The sequence below is a fragment of the Podarcis vaucheri genome (genome assembly GCF_965113315.1).
Source record: "Podarcis vaucheri genome assembly, chromosome: 2".
NCBI classification, from domain to species: Eukaryota; Metazoa; Chordata; class Lepidosauria; order Squamata; family Lacertidae; genus Podarcis; species Podarcis vaucheri.
The window spans coordinates 44,334,088-44,356,110 of NC_138760.1; the positions used below are offsets into that span (position 1 = coordinate 44,334,088).

The 22,023-nt window shown below is 42.3% G+C and overlaps 1 long non-coding RNA gene across 1 annotated transcript; it reads left to right on the forward strand.

Moving 5' to 3' along the window:
* The first annotated feature begins 14,892 nt into the window (after positions 1-14,892).
* On the forward strand, positions 14,893-21,430 carry LOC309527253. Its single transcript, XR_014217154.1, has 3 exons — positions 14,893-14,949; positions 15,634-15,745; positions 21,106-21,430. It is a non-coding gene; the product is annotated as an uncharacterized lncRNA (long non-coding RNA).
* Positions 21,431-22,023: the final 593 nt, after the last annotated feature.

Sequence of the window (22,023 nt, forward strand, 5' to 3'; positions counted from 1 at the left end):
GTTGCTGCACTCTTCTGTCACCTGTAGCAGCAATGGTGATTCCTCCTCCTCCACATAGAAGAATATGGCAAATGGTGCCCCTACCCCCGGGACTGTGGCAAAGACTGCTTGTTGTTGGACAGAGAGAACTGGTAGAATCCACTTGCATCATGCACTGCCTTTGTATTGGGCCTGGGGGGATTGGCCCCCCTCTGGTACAACCCCATTTCTCATGCTGCATTGTGTATCCACCTATACTGGTGACAGTGACTGCTCATCCTCCCCAAAGCAGCTGCTTGGTGCTGTCAACCCACTGACCCATTTACTCAAGTGGAACTGCAAGTGCTGATGGTTGCTACAAGCCATGGTGGTGATTGCTACTCCTTTCCATCTTGTCCAATCAGAGCCAGAGGTGGAGCTAGCTGCTCCGGTACCCAGAGCGGCACACATGCTGTGTACCCGGGGACGGGGCCATGGGGGCGAAGCGAGCCACCCATAATGGGCTGCTTCCTGGGCAGGTGGGGGAGGGAGCCATGCTGCTTTGCCAGCAGCCTTCCTCCCTTCCCTCTTCCTTTTGACAGCTTGGGAAGCAGCCCGGGAGCAGGGGGGCAATGGCGTTGCCATTCGCCTGCAACTCCCAAACTTCCCCCGAGCTGCCAAAATGGAGGGGGAAGGCCACCGGCAAGGCAGCACAGCCCCACCTCTTCCCCCAATGGCTCAGGGTAGGCTTGGGAGTCGTGGGTGGGCAGCACGCCAAATGTCACCCCCCCCTCAGTGATGACACCCGGGGTAGACCATCCCCCACTGCCTCCCTTCCTCCACTCCTGCCCAGTGGTAGAGCATCTGTTTTGCATGTAGAAGGGTCAGTGAAGGGTGGGTTATATTACCATAGCAATGTGCACCAGATGAGACTTTTGAGATAAAAGTCATCGAGGTTGAACATGGACCGAGCAATGAGTTTACACTACATGATTTTTTAAAATCCCATTTTAGGGATAAGCAATGCAGAGGTAGCAGAACTTTGGTAGGGTGTATGCTTCTTCATCCCCAATCTCTCTTATCCAAATCATGAATATAGTCACTTCTACTCAAAACAGTCCTTTCCCAGGAAACACTTACATAAACACTGAAAATACAACAAATTGTATGTCGTTTTAAAGAAATAAAGTATGCAGTTGTAGAGCAAAGGGGTCTGCAAGCATGCACGTCTTACCTGTTGCCATTCAATTTTATTTCCAAAACCCTGAGATTTGTGATGCTTCCCCATGAAATGTCAACTTTCCAAAATAATACATACATACATAATGCTGATTTAGAGATAGAAAGTAGTTTATCAGTAAGCCTTATCTGGGAAGCTTTTTCAGGATTACTACCGTAGGTTACGGAGCAAACAAGAGACAGAGAGCGAGATCAATTGACCCCAAGCTTGCTTAAGCTCTCTAGACCCTTTTGTTGCATTAGGAACATAGGAAACTACCTTGTACCATGTTAGACCATTGATCCATCTACCTCAGTATTGTCCGTAACTAGATGGCAGCTGTTTTATTGTAATTATTTGTGTGGTTTTAATAGATTTTATATATGAATATAGTTTTACTTTTATCAACGTTTTTAAAAATGGTTTTTTCTATGTTTTCGGTGGTTCTCTGTTTTATATGTAAGCTGCCTTGAGTTCCATCAGGGGACAAGGCAAGGTATAAATAAATATATACTACTACTAATAATGAAAATAATAAATCCACACAGCTCCCCATCATGTCCAGATCCAGTGTAGGGCTCTGTCTACAGCTATATAAGACTTTTAATGGGTGCTTGATAGAGCATGTCAAATTTTTAGCTGTGTTTTCCAGAGCATTACATTTACAGAATGGATCAACGTGCCCACTCACCTTGTGCCATCGCGAGGGAAGGAATTACTGTGAACCTAACCCTCAGCTTCGGGTAGATGGGACATTTATGAAAGCAGGAAAATTTATTTTTCCCTGTGCAGATGTAACCAGGAAAGGAATTAAAAATTATGGCCAGTTGCCATGGTAACAGAGCCCCCAGATTTGGCCTAGTAGCAGTAGGGTGGGCTCGGGCAGCCTTCCCCCCCCCTCCAATAGGCAATTTCCTTCCATTGAAACTAGAGAAAGACTCGCCGTTCATAGCGGGGATAAAAATTTTATGAAGCTAAATCTAGGCTGTGTTTTAGTGTCAGTCAGCATTAACCCTCAGCATGAACACATAAATAATTGAGATTTCAAATACCCCAGTGCTCCAGATTAGAGGCTCAGAGGGCTAGAGTTCTCATAAGAACATGAGGAGAGCCTGCCAAATCAGGCCAATGGCCCGTCTAGCCCAGCTTACAGTTGTCACAGTGGCCAGCCATAGGCGTCTGGGAAGCAGGCAAGCAGGGCCTGAGCGCCCACCTGCAAGTCTCAGCAACTGGTATTCAGGGACTTAAGGCCTCTGACAGTGGAGGTTGAACGCCCTTCATGGGAAGTAACTATGGATAGCTTTGTCCTGTGTGAATTTGCCCAGTCCTCTATTAAAGCCATCCAAGTTGGTGGCCACCACTGCCTCCTATGTGAGCAAGTTCCACAGTTAAACTATTTGCTGTGTGAGGAAGTAGGCCAAACTGTCAACCAGAGCAGCTTTGCTTAGGGGATCTTTTCAGCAAGGTTTCCATCCCAGTCACGAGACATCCTCATGCCTTGAGTTGTGTTAGAGGTGGTTGAAACGCTGGATTGGCTTTTCTGGTGTGCCTTTACCACCTCATCTCAGTAAACTGCAATGATGTCACGGGTAAGAGGCTGGCCCCACAGTGCTATTCCAAGCCAGCTGTTCCTGGCCCCAAAGTATATTTTAACTGTAAACAGGGGTGCCAACTTCAATAAAATATTTCATAGAATCATAGAATCATAGAATCATAGAGTTGGAAGAGACCACAAGGGCCATTGAGTCCAACCCCCTGCCAAGCAGGAAACACCATCAGAGCACTCCTGACATATGGTTGTCAAGCCTCTGCTTAAAGACCTCCAAAGAAGGAGACTCCACCACACTCCTTGGCAGCAAATTCCACTGTCGAACAGCTCTTACTGTCAGGAAGTTCTTCCTAATGTTTAGGTGGAATCTTCTTTCTTGTTTGGGGGTGGGTGGGCAGGTAAGCCCTACCCCACATAATCAATCACAAGACATGGCACCTGCACACTATTTGAATGGCAATGCCCATCAACTTTGGGGTAGCCCAGCCCCCTTATTTATTTATTTATTTATTTATTTATTTATTTATTTATTTTGGGAGGGGACTTCTGTCCCTAGGAGTTGGCGCCTATGATTGTAAAAGACTATCCATTGGTTCTGGTTTTTATTTAAAAAAATCATTAGACTCAGAACTACTATTTTTAATCAATGGAGAAAAGTTAAGAAAAGTTCAGGTGGATGACTTGATGGTTAATTCCATTTAGCCTGCAATGAAAGGGTAGATCCTATTCTTTCAAAGCAGTCTGAAGGACACTGGGGCACTCATGATGGCTTCATAATTAATTACTTCATTTTAGTAGCATTTGCCTATTACTTCACCTTAATAATATTTCAGCTCCTGTGTTTCTTGCTGATTAACCAATAATGCACAGTGTGTTTCAGTGTGGTGGCAAATCTATGCTCCCTTGCAGAGAAGCTTGTAAGTCATGCTTCTTTACAGCAAGTGACATTGCTTTTGGAGACAACATTTCTATCCCAATATTTATGTTCAGGAGGGCAGCAGTAGTTACTTTGAATCACACAACCCCTTTATCACTGGCTCCTCTGGGATGCTTGCAACCCATACTAGATCTTCATGGGACATCTAAATATTGTTTAACATTGAACTATCATTGGTGAAATAATTATCCTTCAGTGGCTTTCAGTGGCTGCTCCTGTTGCTTGGGAGCCAGAGCCAGAGTGCTTATATAACTGCAATCTGACGCCAGTGCTGATCTATGTCTTTTATTCTTATTAATTAACCTAGAATGCTCTTCCCATAAATTATGGAGATCAGGTTTCACTCATATGCTTTGATGGAGTGAGTAAAGTCCATACAGTCACCTTGACTGTGTGAACGAAAAAAAGAGACTGATTAAAGTTTGCTATGAAGCACGTGACTTGTGTTTGAAAAAAGGAGCCCAAACAAAAGATGGAAGTTCTATACACAGAAATAAGAAGCCCTACTGAGTCCTGTGGGGTTTACTTTGAGGTAAGTGTGCATTGGGCTGCAGCCCAAACACCCCATGGTTGAAGATCACAACCATAGTGGGCTTCCCATTGGACTTTAGGGCAACTGCCTAATGAATCGATTCCTCTCTGGTTCTTCCTTTGGTTAACTAAGAAATACAGAGCCATGTCTACTGCCTGGACAGGACCAAAACCAATTATTATGTTCTGTGGCTAAGGGGTGGTGAAAGCTGCTTTAACTGCTTGCCTATGAGAAGCATTGTCCAGAATTTGACAATATGTAGTAAATGGACTGCAGTTGTCTCGATACATTCTGTAGGCCTGGCTTTGCTGGTGTTGGATTGCAGGCAAAAGAAAATGCTAACCTTTGGGTCGTTTTAGGGTTCTACAAATTATTGTAGTGAGCTTTGCAAGTATCCATCTAGAGGAATCATCCACAGAGCTGCAACAAGAATGAAAGAACAGGCCTCTTGTATCATGTGGAATTTGGGAGCCTCTTGGAAGACATCTCATCCTAGGTGCACCTGCAACCCAAAGATAATGTATTGCCTGTTTGAAAAGCACAAGGAGACTCGTTTAGATTATGAAAAGCATATTAACAGCATGCATGAGAAGGTGGAGTAACAGGCAAATGGTGGATCCTCTGCACTCCTGTAACTATATGGACAGTTTCTTTACCAGTACATGTAGGTGAGAGCGCCACAACTTTCACATTTCTCCTGATTTTCTCGAATGAACTTGATTTGGAGCTAATGTTCAAAGTTGCTCTTCAGCCCGTCACTAACCTTCCATTCCCTCATGCTCTCCACATGCCCCACATGCCACTGTAGTGGCAGCTAACAGCCATTGCAGTATTTTTTCAGATTAATCACAGATGAAGAAATCTTGGTTCACCTGCATTTTTCAATCCAAGCTACATGGCTGTCAAAATGAATGGCTGCAGTAGCTTGGGGTAGAACATTTTCCCCGATGTTACTGGTGCTTATTATTGCTTTTTAAAAAGTTTAGTGGGCATGATTCATATCCTCACTGGAAGGCATTTTATTGCTGCTTCTTTCTGACATATTAGATCATTTCATTTTTTATTATCATGCACTGTTACGGCTAAAATCTGGGTGCGGGGTTACTCTGCCACCCAGCTCATCGGACTAAGTCCGTGGGTCCCTGCGGAAGAAAATGAGCTCAGCCGGACACAGGAGCAAACTGCAGAAGGTCCAAGTTTATTGCGCAACAGGTTCAAGGCGAGATTGAACCCAGAGAAAGGGGTGACATGAACTTTTGAAATTTCCCTCCATATCCCAGAATACAGTGCAAAATACATCCCAGTTACATCATGAATACATTAAGAAGAGGTTGGGTTACACAGATTAACATATGGAGGAGGGAGGGGGTGAATATGCAGAGAGCCGGATGGAGGAGGGAGGGGGAATATGCAGAGCTGGAGATATGCGCAGATAAGCACATCCTGAGAAGACAATGGTCCATGTACACATAGTCTGTCACCTGGCATTGCCCAGAGGAAAGGTTTGGCAGAGTGATTTTGACAGGATTACTTGAGAGATTATGGAGGACAGGGGAGGGGTGATGGAGTCCTAGAGAAATTGAGCAAATATATTGTAGTGAAGAAGACATGCCCCCCCCTTCCGTAACAGTCCCCCATTCGGAGATAGATTTGCATTAAAGTTCTGTAAGAACTTGCAAATCTTTTCTCCGCACCCTAAATCTCGGTGAATGGGATGTGTGGCTTTATGCAAACCTGAAAGGGGCTTAAATATCATGCTGCTTTAAGGATATTTGCACAGAAATATAATGGTGTAACAGTGCACATAGTTAGACATAGGATATCACGTATTTTGTTGCTCAGTTACTTGTGGTATTCTAGCACCTTGGAAGAAATATTTTCTCAATAGTGATCTATGCTTTACATTTAGGCAGGAAGGTCCACTAATGACTGCAAAGTGCAGTTTGCTCCCCCCCTGCCATTTTTGTGTATTTCTCAGGTGTCAAGCTAGCTCTTCTGTGGTCTCACACTGACATAGTGCTACAGCAACACATCCTGTCTGTTGAATCCCCTCGGGGCTTTCATTTAACCATGTTGCCTGGCATTCACCATAGCTGGCACAGGTTTGGGCATCTCGTGAGGGAGATTTCTTCGCCTTGGCCTTTAGCTATGGGATTCCATTATAGGCTGTGGTTTTGCACGCATGGGGGTTGCTCACTTGCACTTAAAGGACCAAAAGGCTAATTGCAGCCCGGATACACGTGCCCAATTCAAACTGAGTCCAATTTGAATTTATGTGCCCATGGTTCTCAACTTTTCAAACCAATCTGTTAAAAGAAAACCATTCTTAAAAAGGGCACTTTGTCCAAATAAGTCAATTTAACTCTATAAGGGATCATTCCTGCTAAACTAAAGCATATCCACCTTCATGTACCTGGTGTTTTATGGATCCAGAAGCTTGTCCTTGGCAAAACGAGGTTTAACACATTTTAAAATGGATAGGGAAAGTTGGCAGGGTGCCAGGTGGAACAATTAAATGTGGTTATAAGTTGATCTAAACATTGGACTACACAATAGTGTGAGCTATTAGAAAGTATAAAATGCATGAGAATTCTCCATTGGTGTGTAAGCAATAAGACATTAAACATAAAAACAATTACACACAAAAATTGCCCCCCTTTGTGGAAATCACACTGTCAGACACATTTCAACATTCTTACATAATAACACATAATACAAAAAAAACTAATTAAATATCAGTTACATATCTTGACACAATTGTGATCTTTTATGCATGTATCTTTTGAATCCTGGAGCACAGTCTTAAGGTTCAAAAGTGAGAAAATGTCCTTGCAATTCAACTCCTACCCTTAGCCATGAGGGGTTGTTGCTGCTTTTCATCGTTGCACATCTGTAGAAGTGATATCCTGTAAGGGGCAGGGTTTTGGGGCTTAAAGACAGTTAGAAAAGGGAGGGGGCAAAAGGCGAAAAGGATGTCCTTCGGTTTCTGTTGGAAGTTGCAAATAATAAAATCTTAGTGGATTAAACATTTTATTTATTTCAATATTATTATCACATTTCCACATAATTACTGTTATTATCTGGTAAGTTTGTTTGCTTTCCTTCACTTAATTTTTGTTGTTGTTGTTCTTTTCATATTATAAAATAAAAATTACTCCACATGTATAGAAAGAGAACTGTAAAAAAAATACAAAGGTTAAAAAATAAAAAGAAAGCAAAAAATTAGATTACCAGTTAGATGAAAATGGACTTGACACAAAGACATCAGATTCAGAAAATAACTATTATTAAATAGTACAAAGATATTATCAAAACCACACATATTACTACTGGACTGAAAAAAAAATGGAAAAACAATGAGGAAAACTTAAAATTCACCATGTGCTATTCAATAAAAGAACTTCATGAGACTGACTTTCAACATGTGATGAACATGTCCCCCAAAGTAAAACACAAACACACAAAAATGAGCTATGAGGAACCAAAAATAAATAAATGCTAAGACACACAATTAATAAGTAACCTGAAGTAATCTGTTTTGGCATTCTAACATCCCAAATGAAAATAAAAGTGTTTCTTGATGTGACATCAGCTGTAATGTTAATAGCGGAATACTGGGAAATGAGTTAATACCAATAAAATGAATGGCAATTTAAAGTTGTGCAGGTACCTTGCACAAGCCAAAATGACAGAATTAGTAAGAAATGCTCAGGCCAAAGGTAAACAAGTACCATTCCACAAACAATGTTTGGTTGTGCTTCGATTAACTTCATAGACATCATGGAGAAACTGATTAAATAAATGAAAACAGATTATTTGTAACTTAAAAAAATGTCAAAGGCACAAAGAGATAGAGGTCACTAATACAGCAGGGATTCAGACTTGTTTCACAGAACAGAAAGAAAGTTGCTGTGGGAGGAAAAAGGGACAAACACTTTGTTATCGGGGTTCACATATCCTGTTAAAAGGGAAAATTATTTCATGTGAGAAGCCTGTCAGGAAATGCTGTTCCTAAAATTCCCATTGAGGGGGGGAATGCTTTGATATTTACCTGTGAAAAGAATTTGGCATGTTAAGATTTGGAACCTGGAAGGCTCTTGGCTTTTGATGGGCTAGTTTTTTTGTTTTTTGTTTTTTTTTGTAGCCTTTTGTCTTAAGTAGCCCCTGGAGCAAAGACAGATTAAGGGTGATTTCCCTCAATGGTTCCGACTTTTCTTTTACATTTGGAAGAAACCTCCTCTCCCTCCTTACAGTTCCCCCCTTCCTCTCTCTCTCTTCTTTAGCTGATCTAGCCTCTGTGCATGTGCAGAGTTCATGTCTCAGCAAACCTTTTATACTATTGAAAATGTTGCATCCTTTGGCTAAATTACCATTTGAATAAGGGAAAGGAAGGGTAAGGAGTAGATTTTGAAAACAGGGTTTGATTTTAAACAAAAAAGAGAAACTCAGCAATTTAAGTATTCACCAAAGCTAGCAATTTCAGCCCAAGCAAACTGAGACTGCTTCCTTTATGTACAGGAAAGGGCTAATATCCCTCTGGCTATTCGCGGAACAATCAACCGCTCTCTTATTTATGAGTAAAAATGGCCAGAGAGTTAGAATTCATAGGATTTATTTATTTATTTTTTTAACATTCTCAGCATTTACAGGAATGGTCAAGGCTAATTCTACTTGATTATTCATTTGTATGTGCTTAAACTTTGAGTAGACTTTTAAGTCTGATTTTTAAATAGTAGACAAAATGATAAACACTGTAATCACTCAAATGCTTGATATTACCAGTTGGGCTTCACCTCTCACCTTTTAAAACTAAAGAGCAAAGCTAGGCTGAATTTCAACTCCATTACCACACCAGAATTTAAGAATTACCCTCCAATGCTTGCAGACACATGGTCTTCCACACAGCCACAAATTGGGAGAGTTGAAAGGGACCCTGGGGTCATCTAGTCCAACCCTCCAAAATATAGGGTTCACAGCAAGATTTCGCAGCAAGATTTGTACTACCAAAGAGGCATACACATTTAAGTACAGATTTACAGCTGGGAAAGGAAACATCTATACTCCTGAGAGGATCTCTTATAAAGCACAGTTAAAGCAGCCCTAGATTTGATTTTTAAAGGGAATACACAAGTGTTGCCCCCTCCCCTCTTTGCAGTTTCCTTTAAAGGAAGCTTACTCGGGAGTAAATTTACCTGGCACAGAAGTAAGAAGGGAGAAAACAACTGAAGGAGGCAGAGTGAAACAAGGGGGAGGGGGGCATTTTCTAACAAAAGAGGCCATGAAGTCTTATAGAGACTGATATCAGGAGCCTTACAATAACTCTTCTGTCCAACCAAATCAAAGTTAAAACTGGACTCAAATATTTTTCTTAGAATGAACACCATACTTTTATAGGCATACGCTTAATGAAATACATACACTGCATTTTAGCTTGAGAGAGCAGTTGTGCTCAACTAGGCTTTTGCAGCAGAAACATTAGGTTAAAAGCACCTTCTAAAATAAGACTGTAGACTCACAATCTCAAAAGTTGGGGCAAAGCAAGAGGTGGGGTAAACATTTGCACACTTCATTCTCATCTTCTCTTATTTAGAACTGCTAAGATCCAGCATGACTTCCTTAGATTTAAATTTTGAAGCAAGCTTGCAGTTTAAACTATGCACACTTAAGAAAGGCAGTCTGCCAGAGACAGAAGGAACAGACAACACACATAACAGACAACATGTAAACATACATATTCTCATATATGTATTAACACATAACAGACAACATGTAAACATGTAAACATATATATTCTCATCCTTTAGTTGGTTATTGCAAGGAGTTGGGCCACTACCTTTGGCTTCATTAAGTGAAATTAGTAGGAAGGTCCCACATGGTTTTATGAGCCTCCTTGCCTCTTCAAACACACCACCAGGTAATCAGACTGGTAGGGCTCACAACGCTTGGTTGACTGGGTACCCCTTTATAGATGCATGCGTTGCTGTTGTTGCTTTTTTGCTTTTTCCTTTTTTGGGGGGGTGTCTGGGATAGAGAAGGGGAAAAGGAGGGGTTGATTAGGATTGGTATGTCTAGGGGTTTGGTATGCTTAGTACAGGGACGTATAGTAAAGAGGAGAAGGGGCTTCTAGTTGCCTGGCAACTTCCTTAGTGGGTTTTAGAGAGCTCTAGCTATCCGGTTCCTTGCGTTCCCTTTCCTATTTCCTTATTTCCTATTTCCTTATTTCCTTATTTCCTTATTTCCTATAACCTGGGGTCTCTTTCCACTCTGCCGGTCCTGCCCAATTCCTCATGGGCTATCCCTCCTGGCAACCTCCTACCTATCATCACATCTCAGGAAAAGGGGCCCTACTGGACGCCCGCGCCATGCGGTGCCAGATCAGGTGGTCCCTGGATAGAATTTCGAACTGAAAATCCCCCTTGCTTTTGGAAGCGGGCTCACGCACGGTTACGTGGCACCGACCAGTGCGGCTGGGATTGGTGATAGAAAGCAAGACCACTTCCCGCCCCCTTGCCGGGCGCTAGAGAAGTTCGGAAAGAGAGCCCCAACCCCTTGCTTTCAACTGGGATGTCCATTGCGGAGAGTCGGCTATCTTTCAAGTCGGCTCTCTCCGTCTTACTTTCGGACTCCCAATTGGTGCGGCTGGCTGGGGGGTTCAGAGAAAGAGATAGAGCTCAGAGCCCCCCCTTTTCGGGCTGAGCAGTGGTCCACGGTCTCTCTCGTTAACCGGACCAAGAGAAAGGTAAGAAGGAGCGATAGGGAGGAGGGCAGAGATTCAGTTGCCAGGAGATTCCACCCCCTTCCCACCAGTGCACTGGATTTTCCTTTTTCCTTATACTCACGCGTCTTCTATGATGATCCCGGGATCGATGAATAAGCCGGCTGGATCCCTCTTTTGCTCCCCGGCTGAACTCCTAGGGCTTTCGATTACCGCCCGGAAGATGGCTGGGGGTCCAAAAGGATCTTCCCAGGCAAAATGGCCTGGAGCCGGCTGAAGATTTCGGGGCCCCCAGTCAGCAGCTCGGGAGAACCACAAGCCCCACGTTGGGCAGCCAACTGTTACGGCTAAAATCTGGGTGCGGGGTTACTCTGCCACCCAGCTCATCGGACTAAGTCTGTGGGTCCCTGCGGAAGAAAATGAGCTCAGCCGGACACAGGAGCAAACTGCAGAAGGTCCAGGTTTATTGCGCAACAGGTTCAAGGCGAGATTGAACCCAGAGAAAGGGGTGACATGAACTTTTGAAATTTCCCTCCATATCCCAGAATACAGTGCAAAATACATCCCAGTTACATCATGAATACATTAAGAAGAGGTTGGGTTACACAGATTAACATATGGAGGAGGGAGGGGGTGAATATGCAGAGAGCCGGATGGAGGAGGGAGGGGGAATATGCAGAGCTGGAGATATGCGCAGATAAGCACATCCTGAGAAGACAATGGTCCATGTACACATAGTCTGTCACCTGGCATTGCCCAGAGGAAAGGTTTGGCAGAGTGATTTTGACAGGATTACTTGAGAGATTATGGAGGACAGGGGAGGGGTGATGGAGTCCTAGAGAAATTGAGCAAATATATTGTAGTGAAGAAGACATGCCCCCCCCCTTCCGTAACATGCACATATTTTTATTGATCAAACAAAAGACTGTGCAATAATGGAACAAAAATAAGCAACCCCTACATATTTTGTGGTGGGGCTGCTTCAGACAGATTCAGAGCTTTCTCAAGCTGAAGTGGAATCTCTCCAAAGCACCCCAAATTGAAATGGGATCATCTGAAATGCTTTGGATGTTTTGCTTTTTTAAATATGTTGCAGATAGTATGACTGCAAAAACTGGAAAAAGCTTGCTATATAAGGAAAACACTAGGGTGGTGATTATGGGATGGATAGCTCTTTTGTGACGGCCAGGTCTAGCTTTTAATCACAAAGAATGATTTTACCAGAGCTCTACAACCACAGCGTTGGGGGGGGGGGAAGGGGCAGTGAAGTAATGTATCATCTTGTCTTTGTCTGTCCTGTGCACTTTGCTAGTTCTGTTAGTGATGTTTTCTTGGGAAATGTTGGGCATTCAAGTCCTTCTACTTTTGTTCCCCCTCTGCTCCACTGCCTCCCTTTGTACAAGGTCCTGAAGCAGACTGAAACTCACTCACATCCAACAGACTTATTGGAACCCATAGAAAAGTATAGTTCCTCAAGTTTTTGGGACATGGCAGCTTTGATGCATCATCATCATCATCATCATCATCATTGAAATGGCTTGAATTAATAGAGTGACTTTTTTCTAGGAGAACATACAGGTCAAAGCATGGTGCAGTGTATATAGATAGATAGATAAAAACAAACCCCCCCCCAATATGTTGTTATTTAAAATCTGTGAAATGACTGTGAAAACAGTTGTCCTGGGAAATCAAAGTAATAGGTGAGCTACAAGAGGAAAAGGCAATATGATGATGGCCCATTAGGAATACATTGGTAAGTGTTTTCTCATCTGCAGCAATGTGTGTCAGGCCTCATAAGCACCAATGCAGATACTACAGGTCCAGCAATGACCGAGGTTAATGAACTAAATCATTAGCAAATTACAAATTTCAGTTGGTGAATTAGGAAGAAAAGACTTCCTAAGTGAGAATTTATTATAGTTCACATTTAGGTCTTTGTTTTAACTACTTCAGGGATGATTAACTTATGGTATGGGCTCTCTCTCTCCCCCACCCCTCTGCTTTTCCCATTCATGGACGCACATAAAATTAATCATTAATGGAATTGTATTTACGTCCCGGTCACGGCAGAAATGCCAGTAGAAGGTGCTAAGGAGGAAAACACAACCACAATGGATTCTTAATTAGGGTTTTGCAAACTGGAGCTAGATGAAAACAAAGGGAGCTGCAGATCAAGCCCAACCAAATACTACAAATTTGAAAATATCACAATATTCCCATTGCCCAGCAGGATTACTCTGTTCCTGAATTTCCTAGTATTGACTATTGACAGAGTTAAAGTGCAAGGACAGGTTACAGGCTGGATATGGGAGCCCCTCCAGTCACTGTTTTTAGAAAGCTACAGGCAACATGATTTGGCTAGTCCTAGGGAGAGTCAGGATATGTGGCTTGCCCATGTCATTAAGAAGCCCTGCCCTACACCTTTCTCCATCCCCCTACAATTAAAGCACAAAATCCAGCTCTTGACGGAAGCTGGACACCGTTAGAAATCTAGCAAGCAGAAAGATCCATTCCTAGGAAATGTCAGACACAATACATGCTGTGTGTAAGTTCTGGTCAAAGGATGGAAGAAGCAGAAAACCATTGGAGACATGCAGCAGCCATCTTGAATTGTGTACTTGAGTGGGGCACATTCTCCCTTTTGGCCACAAGTCTTGCTGCTCCATTAGTGATCATGTGGGATGCAATGGGAAACAGATATTCAGTTTAACATTACAGTGGTACCTCGGTTTAAGAACAGTCCTGTTTATGAATGATTCGGTTTACGAACTCCGCAAAACCAGAAGTAGTGTTCTGGTTTGCGAACTTTACCTCGGTCTACAAATGGAAACCAAACAGTGGAAGGACACTGGCGGCGGGAGGCCTCATTAGGGAAAGCATGCCTCAGTTTAAGAATGGATTTGGTTTAAGAACGGACTTCAGGAAGAGATTAAGTTCGTAAACCGAGGTACCACTGTACTACAGTGGCTTGGGATGAAGCCCCAGGGACTTATTAAGGAAGGACTGGCTATGAGACAGGGGACATGACCTTCTCTCTGTAACAACTTCCAAGTCAGACCTGGTTCTTTGGTCTAAGCAATTAATGGGCTCAGTTTACTGCTGCCCCTGTTTTACCTTGCCCACCTTACATTGCCTTATATTTCAGATCCTGCAAATGACACCAACAGCATGTTACTCAGTGGCCCAGCAAACACATCGCTGCAATTATGAGTAGAGCAGCCCGGTGCAGAAAAGTGCGACATTGGAAAGGTTGGTGGGTAGAATTGGCTGCTCCTGTACCTTTAGAAGTGGTTTGATAGGCAGAAACATGCTGCTAAAATGTAGAGTGGAATAATATCACTCACTCTCAGTTGCCATAAGAAAAGAATCTTTTGAAGTCCGTGCAAATGCTAACAGCCCTCATGCTCAAGACCTCAAGGAACTAGGTGTATTACCATCTAGTCCAGGGAGGGTTTTCACAAAACTTTATTGCAATCATTTTTTAAAAATATATATATGAAAAACAGTATATAAATACTCAAATTTAAACTCATGAGCTATTGCTGCAATCTGCTCCAATTGTATATTTTATCTTTATGAACGCTGTTTTTATTGTGTTATGTTATGTGAGCTGGTCTTTGACCTTAATAAATTATCTATCTATCTACTCAAGTTGGATAAATAAAATAAAAACATGTGACCCTGTGGACCATATACTACCTACTTTGCCATAAAAATAAATTGAAAAGATTCCTGACTACCCTTTGTAGAAACTAAGTGTGTAGAAACTTTGTAGAAACTAAGACTCTGCTCTCTGGGGCTACAACCTTTTTCTTAAGATTTGCAAGCTTTCCATATAGAAAAGAGCCTTGTAACTAACCAAGCATCCAGCCAGCCAGATAATAAACTGAGAATGTGATCTCAAGTCACCAGTCACACGATTGTTATCAAATATGTTCAAAGTTACAACGGTCCAAGTTACAACGGTCAAAGCCAAAGCTGGGAAGATGTGATATGCAAAGGTTATCAGATGGCAAACAAAGCTGTGGTTTGCAGAGAGGTGAGTTTTCTGCATGTGCAGTTGCAATACTGAATTTACTGTTCGTTTCACAAGCTGAAAATAGAGGCTTCTTTTTTTTTACAAAAAAGGCTGCTCTTTGTGAATATTTACATCTTATTTCTGGAATATTTAATGCTTGGTTGTGCACAGACTGATAGCAACCAGCTCTCTGATATGTTTAGGAGCAGGATACTGGCTTTCGACTTTTGTTGGATAGACTCTGGCTTTGTTTGTTGCTTCATAGATGCCTTCCACCCCTCAGTCTGTTCTCAGTGTAAAAGGAGATGGCATGCTGACTCTGAATAGTGTAGCATGGACTTCCTATTGCTCTGGATTCAAGCGTATGTTTGACTTGGCAAATGTTCCTCCTTTACAGATCTAGGAGTAGTTATGTTTGCTTTTCTCTGATGATAAAATGCAAAACAAAAACAAAAACCAACCAAAACAGCCCTTGGGATTTGGTCCCAGGTCTGAGGAACCTGACTCTGAAAGGGAACAGGTGCAGGTTATATGAGAGAAGGATGCTAGTCAGTCAACCCCAACTCCCCGCCTGGAGGCTGTTATCATAACATTTTGAGAACTGTCTTCATGAGCATTCCAGTCAGGGAAGCGTTTATTACTAGCCCTGTTTGGTGGGATGCATGAGGGGAAAGAGCACAACTGACTATGTTCAACCCTCCCTAGGAAATAAATATGGGCTTGGCGGAAACAGCCTATGTTCATTATGGGAAAATCTAATAGGCGTGGAGGTGAGAAATGGAAGATGGAATCCCGCATCATGCTTGAGAACCAGGAGGTGGGGCTGCATTGTTGAACCAGTTAATAAGTTAGATTCAGCATAAGCCGAACCAACCTTTAAAAATCTGTTCCTTGGTGCTATGATTTACTTTACTGTTTTCATAGATTCATTTTGTTCTCACAGCCTATCTGCAAAGTAACTGTGTTCTTTTAGATGTGCACCTGTTTTTCTTTCTCAGGAATTTTTGCATCTCTGCATTGCAAAAACCAAAAGAGCCCCCCCCCCAACCAACTCTTTACATAATCTGCAATATCAAGTGTACCTGCATTGGAAAGCAGAGCTGTGGGAAGGGGAATGTAAAGGTGATTCCTGAGTGGTGGGGTGCAACAGGTGGTTAGTAAAGTACCAAGGAGGGAGTGGGAATCTGGAAGGGCTATTGGCTGCAGGGTGCTTTATGAATTAATTCCTTACTGAAGGTACTTTTAAGCCACCTTTTATGGCCAAGCTCTGAACTTAGCTAAACATAGCATGTAAAATCACAATCGTAAATTTACAACATGTAACAAAATAGTAATAAAATAACACTAAATACCATCCCACCCACGATCAATCAATCATTTTATTTGTATGTCACCTTTCCAAAATTAACACCATGTTCAAGGTGGCTTACAACATACAAAAATTACATAATTATAAACATAGCAAAAGTAGTCAAACAAATAAAACATTAACAAGTACACAACCAAATTGAAAATTTCCCACATAGAAAAACTTAATATGAATAACATCAACACCTGCACCCTTTAAACAACAGACCCCTCTAAACAAAGCCCCATCACAAGAGTTTGTTCAGCAGCCTCAGCTTTTGTAGCTGGAGTCAGTCAGGGCTCTGCCCTCCCAGGCCAGGTGGGAAAAGGCCTGCAAGGCAGGGAGCAGGTGTTCACAGCCAATATGACCAAAACTAATAAAGCAGCTTAGCTTTATTTGTCATACAGTAGCAGTTTAACAAACTTTTAAGAAAAGTGACTTGAAGCAAATTGAAGACTTATCTAAAGGCTTGTAATGATGGGGCTATCCAACCTTCGACTAGAATATACTTCCACAAGCATAGGGGCCACTGCTGAGAGGTCATCTCCAGTGTGCCTGCCAGTCTAATTGATTCCCCTGGTAGGTATAGGGCAAATTGTCCCTGCTAGGGTTGTCCTATTTTGAAGAGCAAAAAAGAGGATGCTATGGCAACTCTCATTTTAAATACCCCTACTATGTGTAGACTATAAAAGCTATGATATATTGCTGAGGAGGGCAGGAGAAGAGAAAAGGAAAGCAAATCTTCAACCACCACATGTCTATGTCTCACCCAGAAAGTATAGCCGGAGACATTTTGGCAAATTTAAAAAATCCATGGAGAGAATTTTTACCCCTGAAAAAGAGGACATGTCCTGGAAAAAGAGGACACATGGCAACCCTGTTTTCTGACATCCCTTGGATATGGTTTCTGAGCCATCAGTCCAACTGGAAGCAATAGCACTTAGTAGTTACGTATCTTTGCTGGATGTGTGAGCATCTTTCTCTCCCTCCCTCCTTAAGCACATAGCGACTTGTTTGCAGACCCTGAGAGAGGCACATGTCCAAGTCTGAGCTTTTGAAGTAAGCTGTAGCTTGCAGAAAAGAGATGCCTCAGTGTCTGATTTAAACCCCACCTAACTTCAACTACCTTTTCCTAAGATAAAGACTTTATCTCCCATCCGACATAACAAGGAATAAAGTTTCAATCAAATGGGGAAAAAGAAGAATGACTAATACTACAAAAAGCTAGTTTACACACACACGTTTTGACCTTCTGAGTTAAGTTTTCCTTCCTCCCAAGGGCAGCCCCCTCTCTGTTTTGAAACCATTTTATGAGACAAAGCAAAAAAAGGGATTGGGGGCAGCTTTGCTTGAAGTTCATGTTGAGAGATTGGATCAGATAGCGAATTGTTAATGCTGTAGTTTAGCATGAACTCAGGCATGCCGCTTGCCAAAAATGCTAAAGTGTACATCTCCAAGACAGGATGTTGCATCTTGTCAGTATAAACAGTTCCCTCCTTGAGAGTTCACAGTCAGGGGAAGTCAGCTGCGCCTCCAAAGCTAGCTGGCTCCATGTTAAACTTCTCCATTTTCGATTAATTCCTCTTGCTAAACAGAAAATATGCACAACGATGATCCCCAGAGCACATCAGGTCATTATCAGCTGATTCACATAGATCATTCTTTATCCAGTTTATCCTTACCTGGAAAATTCCTAGTTCATTTTATCCACCCTGAAACAGGCTCTTGGAATGATGAGCACAATCTTCGATGACTGTCAAAGCCGTATTTACAATTAAAACATTCAACACAAAAATCCACACACAGGATGCTTAAGATTCTCTCACCTTTCCCCCCTTTCAGACCCGAAGCTTTAAAGGCTAATGAGTTAAGAATTGCCCAGGGTGATAATGGGGCTGCTAAATTTCTTTTAATGATTGCTACAGGCTCTAAAAGAGCTAGAAACAAAACCAGAGCAGGCTCCTTGGGAGAGGGTGTGTGTGTGTGTGTGTGTGTGTGTTCAGGCACAAAGCACTAGGAAAGAGGAGCCTGGGAGAAAGGGGCTGCAGTTTTCACACTGTTAGGTGTTTAGAGGAAGACAAGCCACAGACACAGATGACTAATTCTGGCTAATTGCAACCTGCATAGGTCAAGGCCTGAAGGCCTCAGTGCCGCTAGGTCAGGGCAACATCCATCACTAGCCTCTTCTGTGAATAGTGGATCATCAGCAAGCCAGGACAATGGGAGGCACAATGGGAGCTTGAGAGGGCTTAACAAGGACAACAAAATTTAATCATTGCATCTCCTTCATACTCACTTCTCTCTTTCTGATTGGCAAATGGCCTGGTGAGAAGTTACTCTGCAGAACATAACAAGGAGTGAGGCCTCACAGCCCTTTTCTCCTCCGTGGGCCAACCCCAGCCTTGTAGACTCTGAATCTTTCCAGCACATCATATGCTGAGTGCTTTTTCATATTTCCAGTCCTGACTTGTTGTGGGGTAAAAAGGTAAAGGGGCCCCTGACTATTAGGTCCAGTCGTGACCGACTCATCTCGCTTTATTGGCCGAGGGAGCTGGCGCACAGTCATGTGGCCAGCATGACTAAGCCGCTTCTGGCGAACCAGAGCAGGGCATGAAAACGCCGTTTAACTTCCCACCGGAGTGGTACCTATTTATCTACTTGCACTTTGACGTGCTTTCAAACTGCTAGGTTGGCAGGAGCAGGGACCGAGCAATGTGAGCTCACCCCATTGTGGGGATTCAAACTGCCGACCTTCTGATCAGCAAGTCCTAGGCTCTGTGGTTTAACCCACAGCGTAAGGGGAAGGAATCCCACTTGGTACCAGCAAAATAACCTGAAAACATTCTTCCACATGTCAACTTCCACACACTCTGTTCAATCACAGCGGTGCTGCTGCTAACCAAGGCAGGGGTGGATAGGGGAAAGCGCTGGGTTTTTGGTGGTGGCACATGCATCTGCGCCCACTGCCAACCTCATGCTCCTCTGCCCTCACTGCTACCCTCCTCCACTCCAGCAGCAGCAACACCACAAAGGACAGCTGGACATATAAAGGGCCCCATTACCTTCAGTAGCTTAGGGCCTCATCAAACCTAAATCCGGCACATCAGGGTTGAGAAGGCTGCTTTCACTCTGAAAGAAGTGGCTCTCCAGACATGGGTCTTCTATGTAACCTACTACAAGACCCTTTAAACTGGAGGTTCCGGGAACTGGACCTGAGACCTGTAAACCTGGGGCCTTGTCCTCTACATGCCCTCTTCTGCTGAGCTATAGTCCCTTCCAGAACAATGTAGTACTCCGGAGAATCACTATTATACTTTTTCAAAGTTTCACTGCTAACTATGGAAGTTTCTTTAGTCAAAGGAGAGTACTCAGATAAGCAACGAGCCATTCTTCCTGGCTCCATCTCACCCAGCAACTCTGTTGCTTTGATGCTTTATGAACAATGCGCCTCAGTAATGAGATATGCCTCAAACAGTAGAGTCTGTTTGTTCTCCAGTGCTTGGCTATTAGGAAGTGCAGGTTGTTCTGCTGACACGCTGTTCACAGACATGATCAAAATAGCTGCTGGAGTCCCATGAAAACAGTTGCTAAGGTTGGCAGACTGATACTCAGCAAAGGAATAGGACACTTCTGGATTAAAGTATCTTTTCTGCACCTGAAATTTAGTCTCCTTGTGTGTGTGACTGGAATAGAGTTGTCACTTTATTTGTTTATTTCTCACTTTACTTTATCAATATCCTAAGAAAAACAAATTCTAACAGATTGCATGGAAATTTATATCCAATTATATCTTTAATAATTACTAAGATGATTTGCCACAGTGTCTTTACCCCTGTACAACTCCACCATATGTGAAAAAGTTGACATCTGCAGGCTGACATCTCCAGCAATCCCCACAGCAGTAAGCATATATTTTTTCTGAAGCTGGTGGGTGTAAAAAAATATTACAGAAATCTTCATTCAATTTCATATTATAGTTAGGAGCAAACTTGCACATATAACTCTTAGCATTCCTCTTGTTTGGAATAGTTCCAAATCCCTTTCTCATAATTACTAATATTTTGTAGCACTTGCTTCTGTAGTCATTAGAATTGTGCACATTTGAGGCAAAAAATAGAGAACAAAATAAAAGACCACTCTTTTCCAGGATTTGGTACACACTAAGTTTTCAAAATTAGCTAACTCTCGAGTGACGTCATTTATTAGTTGAAATATACTCAGAGTCGAGAGTGGATTTCATGCTCTTTATTCAGCTCATAGTGGTGAGGAGGGATGGAAGTTCCCCCACAATATCTGCTTTATATACATTATTTACACAATGGGCCCCGTGTGATTGGCTAATTCCGGGATTCTCCTGTTGGCCAATCAGGTTGTGGATTCACTTCCACCTGGAGCTGGATTGGGTGGCTCCTGTGGACCAATCATACTGCTGCATTGTTCTAGGACCAATCAGACTGCTGCATTCTGAATCCTATTGTTCTAGGACCAATCAGACTGCTACATTTTGGATCCTATTCAACTCAGTACATAACATTGGTTAACCCAAGAGCCCTTGCTGGATCAGAAGAAAGTCCTCCATCTTGTCCATCATTTTGTCCCAGCATATTGCCTATGGGAAGACCGCAAGCAGGACCTGAGCACAAGAGTCTTTTTCCATGCTTTCTCCCCAGCAACTAGCATTCAGATGCATACTGTTGAATTATAGCAGTAAACAAGGAAATCCTCAGGAGCACAGAAGGATCATATTTTTGTCTCTGCACAAAAAGAGATAGAGGGCTACTTACTTTTCCATGTAACTGGCTTTCTTCTCTTCCTCACATTCTCCACAGGTGGAGAGAGTGCGAAGGCAAAGTGAAGAAAAGAATGATTGCCATGAGTCTGGTAGGCATGTGAGCTGGCCATTCGGCATGCAAATGGAAGATGTTGGTTAAGATTCCACAGGGAATGCTCATGCCTGCACATTTTATGCATGGACTTCATTTCCACCAGAAGTTATTTTTCAGAAGATGGCTTCCAGAAGGCTCTCTTTTCTCTTGAAGATCCTCCTAAGAGCTTTTCAAAGGAGACACCATGAAAAAAATGCATATGTCACTGGCAGCATTCTCCCTCTAAAAAACTATTGCACCCAGTTTCCAAACTACTTTATTCTGTTTTGATTTGATTTGATATTTTTTTTAAAAAAAGAATTTTGGAGGGAAGAATAAACTTACAGGACATGAACATAAGCACAAATTTTAGACCACAGTTGTGGCATTTAATTTTATGAAATGTGGATGTGATTGTTAGGACAATTGTTGATGCAAATCAGAAAAGCAGATAGCTGTGAAAAATATGAGCACAATTTAGATTATAGGGCTGAAATATTCAAATTGATATGAAAAATATAAAAAGGAAGAGTTTTCCTATGAGCTTCATATCAGTTATATGCTCTGCGCAAACTGATTTTTCCCATTACTAACTTCTTAACCAGTTCCGCAGTAGTGTAGATGGACTAAGGTTCAGATTCTACTGATGAACATTTTGAGATTTCTTGGCCATAAAACACTATAATCCATATGATTTTTTTGTATGTAGTTTAACTTCAGTCAATAGAATTACACCAGAGTGTGTCATTCGAACCTTTAAAAGATATATAGATACCTAGACAAAAATCTCTCTCTATATATATTTTTAAAAATTATTTTTGCATTTTCAATTTTACATTTTCAATTTCACATCGAATAAATGAAAAAAGAAGATACACAGAC